The sequence below is a fragment of the Botryllus schlosseri genome, chromosome 10 (assembly GCF_051294905.1).
Source record: "Botryllus schlosseri isolate E-star chromosome 10, Bs_hap1, whole genome shotgun sequence".
NCBI classification, from domain to species: Eukaryota; Metazoa; Chordata; class Ascidiacea; order Stolidobranchia; family Styelidae; genus Botryllus; species Botryllus schlosseri.
Genome location: NC_137245.1, coordinates 16215337 through 16225650, shown reverse-complemented (window position 1 = coordinate 16225650; position 10314 = coordinate 16215337). Strand labels below are relative to the sequence as shown.

Here is a 10314-nt window from a genome sequence, read left to right as displayed (position 1 = left end):
TACAGCAGACGAGAGGTAACAAAATGGCAACATGTAACGAATTAATTGTACCAACGGGCACGTCCGAATATGTTCAATTAATAATCACGCGGTCTTCATTTTCCAATGCAACAGCTCACTCAGCGCTACTGGTAAATCTGATAACTTTGGATGAGAGAATAAAAAGTTTAAAGCAACAGATATGGGCAATTACCACCTATTCACCTGTTCATTTTGGCGCCTATGGTGACCAGACCACATAAACATTGCTGACCATCGAAATCACGCGACGGAGTTCTTTGGGGCGAAGCCTTCAGAAGTTTAGTTTATCACGCTATGGGCGCGCAAAAAATCGTTTTTAGGGGGGCTGACGAAGTGCTGTTACGGCCCTCCCTCTTACCCATTGTATTTATTACAGTCCTTACAATATGAGGTGGGGGGGGGCGCTGGAGCACGATAAGTTTTGAAAGGGGGCGCTGGAGGAAAAAAGGTTAAGAACCCCTGGTTTATATGAATGTTGTACGATATTGCACATCTAATCAGCTTGTTCCGGGGTATAAACTTGCCTTATAGCTGGTCATCAGTCCATTTTAATGGGGATCTGGTGCACCTCAGTACACCCCATCCGAGTGGTACATCCTTCAAAAATTGTATTACACTCTGGCTATGATGTACGATACACCCGGTTGCAGAGTCCTGCTCTAGAACAGTTGTTCCCGTCACGATACACTAAATCTACTGCGGTGTAAAATATTAGGAGTGGCAACAATGACTGAAACGCCATTATATCAAAGATACGCCCGACAATAACTCATGTAAGAAATCATGGCATATAGTTCACAATACATTCGTGTCAATGACGTTTGATGAGGTTCATGGTTGATAAAGCACTGACTCCTTTAGGATCATATTTAGAAATGGCTAATAGAGCCTACAAGGCTACATGATTCTTTCGACGACTTGTTTCGTGTCACTGAGTCAACTTATTGAAGCTATTGCAACTTTTTTTAACTGCTTTATAGGTGGCTTCCTAAATAATCAAAATTTATGTAGCGTGATGTTTCAAGCTGTTTCTAATAATTTTATGTTGCAACTTTTTGCAACTTCCTTATATTTTTCATGCAACATTTTATTTCCACTTTTATCAAGTACTGCACCAAATGTAAATGAGTAATTTTAAAACATGTTACAAGTCTATTTCGAGTATGGTTTTATTCTGTTTGATTTCTATAACAAAGAGCTGTGTGGGAGAATGGCTGCATCTCAACGTTATCTATGACACAACAATTGCCTTGCAAGCTACAAGTTCTCCCCAGCCAAGCACGACAGTGCCCGAACTAAATTAGTAGTGGAAGTATGACTTTGCTTTTGGCCAAGCCCGCACAAACGAAAACAGGTTGTGTCTGGTCTTTCTAGGTCAAGTTTTCTTGATATAGCTTAGATCAAGAGTCGCCAACTCAAGACTCGGGGGCCACTTTCCAAATTTGTAGAGCCGCTTCGACAATTGCCCACTCCGCTATTCCGCACGGTTGTTCCAATACATATAAGTGGCTACGGCGAAATGCCAATCAGGCTTATCACTAGGAGGTGACAAATCCTTTTCCTCTTTAGTTCACCCGCATGCCCGTGGATGCAACGTAGTTAGGTTAGGTTTGAAAAGGTATTATATGGAGTTTGTTGTGAAAGTCAATTTCTTGCTATGAATTTGCCGACTGAAGTTGCCAATGTTATGTATCTAGTCTAACCGTGTATAAAGCGTAAACCACAAACCCATATACGCATCATAGTTCGGTTAATTTTGAAGAGGTATTGTTTGCCAATATCGGATGCGAGATGCGTAGAATGTATTGAGCAGTATTTGTTGTCATGTTAGTCGAATTGAAATGAGTACGCATATAAGCCCGATGACCGTACAAGACACATATAGTTTACCAATGGCAACGATTGTACAAATGTAGATTTAGGCGTTTGCCGGAAAAATATAGCCAGTAATTTGATAACTTGTTGGATGATATAACTTTGTCAACGACGTGGTAGGCGTTGTTTCTTCTCAATTGGTTTCGTCAACTTGCATCGATTCCCCGATATACATAATAGGGAGTCTGGACCTTGGTGAGTTTATGAAATTTTTCTTTCATAAGAGCATTATGTACAGGGAGACTCTGAAACCCACTGAATATGCCATTTCTAACCTTACGAAGGCTGGCCTCAGCTACCAAAAGCATAATGATTGAAATTGTTATGAGAATTTACAAAAAAAATCCGAAAATGTGTAAATAGCTTGCGTGACAAATTGAGTGTCAAATTAACAATTTATCAAAGAGCCATATTAAATCATCAAAAGAACCATATATGGCTTGCGGGACATGGGTTCCCTACCCCTGGTCCCATACGTACATTCTCACAATGACAAGCTGGCTATCACTCTAAGTTTTGAAGTGTTGCTCAACACGGAAAATTGAACACGAAACGTGATCCAAAAATTGAACACCTAGAAGTGTTGCGAAGTGTTTAAATTAAAAGTGTTTACCTAAAAAGTGTTCAGCCTCAAAGTGGCTGGTTGACTAGTCACCAGAACGCAAGGCTCAAAATAAAATCAGATTTTATTGATTCATAAATAAATGACGCTTATAATACCCAACCTGTGTGATTAAATACGTGCAAACATTGAAATTTACAATAGCTGCTGTGACAGGGTTTCATAAATTCAGATCAGCAGTTGAAACCGTTTCCGGAATAGTCCATGAAATCACGAAAATCACAAATGATTAAGAGCAAACTCACTACAAATATCATGCAACTCGCTCAATCATGAAAATGAATGCATAGGGACAGTGATAACAAAATATCATTTAGTATCTTAAACTTTCGTGACAGGGGCATGGAATCAAATTCATTGGTTACGTCCATTAGCGGAAAACATGATCAACACAATTCATTACAACTTATTTAAAACTGATCAAATTATGGCTTGTAAATTTCTAATTTTATTATAAACAAACAAACAATGTATGTATCAGTATCACTACCACTACCACGATAAACAACCATAAGTATTTTTTTACTCTTAATAAAATTGGGCCTGCTAACCACGTATCAAAAATATTCTACGACTTGCATTACAAGTATTTATATCAGGTTAATGCCAATCACTTTTGTTTAAATAACAAAGAAATCGTTTCTTTCAGTCCATACAAATTTTGCAGATTTACAGAAAAGATTTTGTTGTTATTTACCGGTCTGCTGCAAAATATGAAATCTGGAAGTCATTAGGGCAGTGGTTCTTAAACATTTTTGGACACGCCCCCTTATGATAGCAAAAAATTTCACACACTCATCGTGGTATCATAAAATTGAAAAAAGCAACCAGAACGCTAGAAATCCCAACGGATAGTTGGATGGCAGTGAGGGTAATGGTTGTTGATGAGAGAATATTCAAATATTAAATTCTGACCATACACAGAGAAATAACTACAAGCTGCCATGTGCGAAAAAGAGATTAGTTGACAGCGGCTTCACACCCATTCAAATGCTTTCTCCTGTTTGAGAACCACTCCTTTAGGGTATGACAATCCAATGCATAGCAGCTCAAAACGTCAACAATGTTTCTGAATACTCCATTTTCACTGAAGCAATTTTATATTCTTGCCATCAGCTGCAATCCAGGCTCGGTCAATCTCTGATTCGTGGCGTGCCATGGTGTTTGCTTGTTTTCTACTGGTCGACTCCAAGTTGCGCTCCTTGAAAATGTGATTAAATTCCAAAGTTTTGAATATGTCAATGAAAATTCAAAATTTTATGCAGATATAAATATAAATATTTCACACATACAGGTTATACAAGCGCAGGAAAGGCGCTCGGATACATGTGAAATCCTATCACTGAGAAGGACTAACATTAGCATAACGACTAATAAAAATATCTTGAATCAGGTCTGCGTTTTTTTCAATTCGGCCATTTTGACATTTACGTTGACATTCAGACGCACAGGCAACAGTGAGAATGCAGAACTGTAACTCAGAATGAAATTTATAGCAGAACGTCGCAGGTCTATGTAAATTTGTATGATCCACAAAACAGAAAGATTACGGTACCTGTTTCAATAAGAAATGCGCTTGGGTCTTGGATTATATTCGTTTGTCTCTCAATTTGGCTTGGAGAAGACGACAGTTGACTTCATCAACCTCGTTTTGCTGAAAATGTAATTGATTGCAAACAAGATCCGACAATAAATGTAGTAGAATCGTTATTCCTATGGGTTCGGATTTCCATTATAATAATTGACATACGGTAGGCTTTACATATAACTTTGATTCCAAGATTTTAGAGCTGCTTTGAATTGAGACGAGAAAATATATCATACAAAGGACACATTGATTGTCTTTAGTACAAAAACTTTGTGACATCTTATCGAAGATGTTGAATACTTTTCCTTCATTGCAGTAATTGTAACTGTTCTCAATCTTTCAAAATCCTTCCTTCCTGATTAAATTTAATTAACGAAATTAATTGGAATTAGCACAACATGGGAAATGATCTCAATTTGATGTTCACCTAGTCCAAGTATAGTTCAGTAAGCAATAGTTTAAATACAAGTCACACCAGCTCTTTACATTCAACAACACCTCTGTTCAATGTACACAGATCACGCCTTTCTTCAGCTCATATCACATATATAGATAGTTTTTGAGAAAATTAGGACTGCAAAAACCAGCACATTACATAATCAATGGTGATATATGGACTGAATAAATAGACTTACATAATCACATCTTTCCATGGGTTCTTGAGGGAAAAGTATGTATCGTAAAAGATGACTACACCAGCACAAAATCCGTTCAGATGACTCCTCACGTCACTATTAACATTGTCTGTTAGCACAGGCACGGTAGAACCAGGGGGTCTTTTCGAAGAGTCGACATCAGTTGGATGACTTTGAGGATCAATCCAAGACTGTTGAAAAGAAAATACTTGTTTTAAAAATTTGCAATACAAGGGAACTATTCAATATTCGAACAGCTTCTTCGAGGTACAAAACTTCAATATAAAAGTGAATAGTATATGCATATTGAAATGAGCCCGAATATTTTCGGCTGAGACTCGTCAGGGGTAATCGTCATTCGTCAGCAACTAGTAGAGAACTCAGAAGAACGTTGTACATCAACAATCGTATCACAAAATATGACGTCACCAGCATTCAGTATTCACGCAGATATCAGACTGGATACAATTGTATGTGACAAAAGAACGTCTTTCATAGAACAATTATTTATTGTAATGGAAAGTTGCATGTAACCTTACCACCAATTTTACTCCAGCACGAGTAGCATACTTTCCTGGATTGGTAATAATTTTAGTGAAATTTTACCAGCAAACATTCACAAAAATAACCGAATGCAGCAGAATCGAATTCACTATCTAAGGATATACCAGTTTACTTACGAAACACTGCGATGCTTACCAGTATTTTAAACAACAAATGCATTTCAAAAAGGTGCCAATCGCAGTACATACTACCTGCACAATAGGGCATTTTTCATATTCATTCCATCAGCCGCGACCCAGGCTTGATGAGTCCCTGATTCGTGGCGTGCCATGGCGGCTCTTTTTTTTAAAGGTCAAATCCAAATGCTGCTCCTAAAAAATTCAATAAATACCTAAGGAAAATTGTAAATTTTATGCAGAAGTAAATATAAATATTTCACACAGGTAGGTTACAGAAACGCAGGAGAGGTGCTCAGCCCCCCCAGGTTGAGAACCACTGGCCTAGCCCATTATAGTTCAGTAAGCAATAGTTAAAGTACAAGTTACACGAGCTCATTACGTTCAACTACATCTCTGTTCAGTGTTCAGTGTACACAGTTGAGTGTACACTGTATAGTGAACACAGATGAAGCCTTTTTCAGCTCATATCGAATAGTCCGTAAGCTACTCTGCGAGATAGTTCGTGACAAAAGTAGGACTGCAAAAACCAGCAAATTACATAATAAATGGTGATATATAAAATGAATGAATAGGCTTACATAATCACATGTATCCATGGGTTCTTGAGACAAAGGTCTGTATCGCATAAGATGACTGTGCCGGCACAAAACCCGTTACGAACGACTCTTCACGTCACTGTCAACATTGTCTATTAGCGCAGGCACGATAGACCCAGGGGGATCTTTTCAAATAGTAGACATCAGTTGGATGAATTTGAGGATCAATCCAAGACTATTGAAAAGAAAATATTTGTTGCAAAAATTTGCAAAACAAATGAACTACTCAGTCATCACGCAGATATCATACTGGATACAGTTGTTGTTTTCTGCAATAAGTTGTGCATGACAGAAGGGTGTCTTTCATAGAATACTTAGGTAATGGAATGGAAAGTTGCACATGACGTTAACACCAATTTTACTCTGGCACAGGTAGTATACTTCCTGGATTGTTTAAAATTTTAGTGAAATTTTATCAGCAAACATTCATAAAAATCTTTATCACAAAGATAACCGAATGCAACAGAATCAAATTCATTCTCTAAGGATATACCAGTTCACTTACAAAACACGGTGATGCTTACCAGTATTCCATACAGCAAATGCATTTCAAAAAGGTGCCAATTTCAATACATACTACCTGCAAAATAGAGTTTAGTTCAGTTACCATATGATAATAAACTCAGAAAAGTCAAATTTGGGGATTGGGCAAAACAAATACTACCCCTTGTAATCGATGGTTTGTTGAAAAGATTGTTTGTTTGGCTGTGCTATTATTAGGGCGATTTTATGGACCTAAAAAGGGAAGATTTTGACTAAAAAATCTTAATTCACACATATTTTGACGATGAAAAACTTAATTTTGACCCCGTGTACTTAAATTAGGTGTTTCTCACATAATGTTAGAATTGCACTACCGGTACTTATCTTTATTTCTGGCTGGATCTGTCTGTACTTCGGAAGTAGTTTGACCTGAAAAAATCTTTAAGCATGAAAACTGACATATTTTTACATGAAAAAACGTTATTTTATCGGAATCTGGACCCGTGAAGAATTCCAGTATTAGTTACATCTCGTATTATGGTAGAAATAATTAAAACGTTGTTGTGGTACAACGAAAGATACTTTCCTACATTTTCGGGTAGAAAGTGTCTGTCCTAACTAAGTAGCTTGGCAAGAATGAAGAAAGAACGTTAACCGACGGCAGTTGTTGGCCGGCAACACGGAAGTTGTGCGTACACTGCACTCTCTCTCTCTCTCATCATGACAAAGTTGTCTACATCGCAATTTTTCATCATACAGTTTCTAATAGAAGAACCAATGTCCACGCAGTCTTGCTTCAGTTAGGCTAGTGCAGTAGGCTACGTTGAGCATTTGTTTCATTTGACAGTTTATGATTCACAATGAGCAGACGATGGTCCGTCTACAACGGTAGGACGATAAAGTAGGCTACAAGTTGTAAATTGTAAAATGATAAGTTCACCGACAGTGCAATCATCTATGATACAAACGAAATGCAAGTTGCCAAATTTTTTTTAATTTTGTAAACAATTTTGGCAATTTTTCACCTAACGGTACAATTTTGACAAAATTTTGACCTATTTTGACATGTCAAAAAATCGCTTTAGTTAACACCTTACCCTTGGAATAAACAGTACAGTGTAAAATGTGTTGCAGTTGAAAAACAATCAAAACCGTTGCATGACTGTCATACCGGCATTCAATTGCTGACATTGCAGTACTTGTCCACAATGGACCCCAATATCGCCTACATAGGGATATTTCAGTGTGGATAGAACATCCCTTTATCTATATATGTCAAAAAAGTTAGTTCGATAGCAGCTTCCCATCAGTACCGTAGTACTGGACCTGGTATATTATCAGATTCGAAGCTCGATCATCCAGCAATAAGATCAGACGAATCATATACTACAAAACATCTAAAGAACATTCATATGAATAAGGGATATCAGTAGCCTACTAAAACATCTAAAACAACCGACCTAACTGCAATGTCAAAACGAGCTCATTTTATGACTATTCTCACATTACATATATTCAATAACATTTACCGCATTTCCATACCTTACAGTACATGGATGTTATGATCCTTTACGCCATCAGTTAGCAGAAACTGCTTCAATATATCCATTCCGCCAAGTCTTTTCGTGTACCCTACTCTCTGCCTGAAGCCTGACGAACCACCTATTCAAATTCCAAACTGAAATCGAGCGCGCTCTACCGTAACGAAGGTGGTGACCCCTCTGCGTTACAGGGAAATATGTATATTTTATTGAAATATTACCCTTAAACTTAGTGTCGGGTCAGTTGAGTAATATTATTTTACATATACCAAGATTTATGTGATCTCCAAACGCACCGATAGTTTATGAATGCGAAATTGATGATAAATTACTAAGTACAAATTTTCTTGAAAATAAGCCGCAGTGCCGAAGTGTTACATGTAAACGGAGAAATACGCAGAAGTGTTGCGACGATAATGGCCCAATGCGTTTATATGCCCAAAAAGTGTGTCTGTACGCAGAAAAAAGTGTTATGAAGTGTTCAATACGACCTTGCGGATTTAGAGTGTATACTTTTTGTGGAGTGGTCTAGTATGGTAAGAACGTATCCAGCAGTGTCAAAAATGTGCGGAGAGTCTTTTGCTCTTTCCTTTCACTTGCAGTTGTGACGCGTTTTAACGAGATCTTCAGCATGTGCATTAGAAATGGTGTGAACGTGGTTCACGTTCGCGTTCAATGTATGAACCAGGGCTGTGGAGTCGGTAAATTTTACCACCGACTCCGGCTCCGACTCCGACTCCACACATTTTCAATATACCGGCTCCGACTCCGACTCCGACTCCTGAGTCTTTAAACGTACCGACTCCGACTCCGATTCCGACTCCTGGGTCTTTAAACGTACCGACTCCGACTCCCGACTCCGACTCCGACTCCAGCATTATTACCAATTTACCTCGAAAATTATATGCCACATTGTCGGTTGAATGACTATCATACAACCATTAAACATATGCAAACATATGATTAACTGTGGCATGCTGAATTGCTTCATTGTTGCACAGCTCGAATTATCCACCATGCAATTAACATGAAATAAAGATTTGCTAAATATCCTTCCTTATTCAAGTTTTTATAACATGGACTCTCTAATATCCTGAAATGTATGAATCATTCAAATATGGCAGATATTCAATCCTGTATCATAAAAATGTAGATAAAAAATCCAAGTGAAGCTCTGGTGTATGACTCAGCAACTAATAAAGAAATTGAGCTTACTAATTTTGTCATTACACACTATCCTGATTACAAGCACAAACTCTCTTACTACTAGTAATAGACATTGGTCATAAATGGAATTTAGTTAAGTAGTCAAAGACCATAGCCTATGTCTAGTCTACATGTACTTAATCAAGTATTCAAGGATTGGGACTTGCAGTCTTTCTTAATCATTTGTTCGACCCAAACAGCTAAGCTACACTACATACATTTTTAATTTTGTCAAATGGGAAGCATCGTTTGGTCATATTTACATATTTTTACAATTTTACAAAACCAGCCGATGCATTTTCTCTGTCACAGTATCATGGTATAATTCCAAAAATTGCATCAATTTTGACTGCATCGCGAAAACGCATCTTGCGATTTTCTTCCCCTCCGCAACTGAGTTGGAATTTGCAAGTAATATCTTTTATCTATATCAGGGGTGGGCAACTTTTTCGGCAAAAGGGACACCTGAGATTTACGAACCATTGCGCGGGCAACGGGAATGTTGATAACCTTTTTTTAGTCGTCGATGGGATCGAATCGAATTATGAAACATTGCAAACAAGACTTATATTACTACGCTCTAAAATTGATAAGATTATGTCATCCAACTGTGCAGTGCGCAATCAGGCCCTGGTCGCGCAACGCGCGAAATTTTTTTGCAAGATAACGACTGAATTAGGCTATAGCTATATCAATAAATATGTCGCTAACATACATTGGGGGTCGCATCTGTATACCACTGGGCTCATTTGGCAAGGACAGGATTATTCGACGTTCGAACATAGCAAAATCGACGGTATCAGTGAACATGCCTCTATCATTTTGTGCAAATGTTTTGTCGACGATTTCGCTGCGAGTGCACAAGCGAAGCCGTATCTCCTAATTGCGAATATAGTTAGACTCAATTCTGTGAAGAATATGTATTTATAATTTTCAAAAGGGGGCTCAAATACTGAATGCAAGAAATCTAGTGACAATGAATCTTGCGAAGTACCGAGAAAAATTTCAAGTCAAATAAATCTGCTATGAAATATTCTACTTCATGGTCATATACGAAGATCTGG

General features: G+C 37.8%; 1 long non-coding RNA gene across 1 annotated transcript; it reads right to left on the bottom strand.

Moving 5' to 3' along the window:
• Positions 1-2564: 2564 nt before the first annotated feature.
• LOC145447954 (uncharacterized) lies at positions 2565-8559 on the bottom strand. The gene is made up of 5 exons (XR_013917758.1): positions 6003-8559; positions 5497-5616; positions 4742-4932; positions 4074-4172; positions 2565-3719 (listed from the first exon to the last, which is right to left on the bottom strand). It is a non-coding gene; the product is annotated as an uncharacterized LOC145447954 (long non-coding RNA).
• Between the last annotated feature and the right edge of the window lie 1755 nt (positions 8560-10314).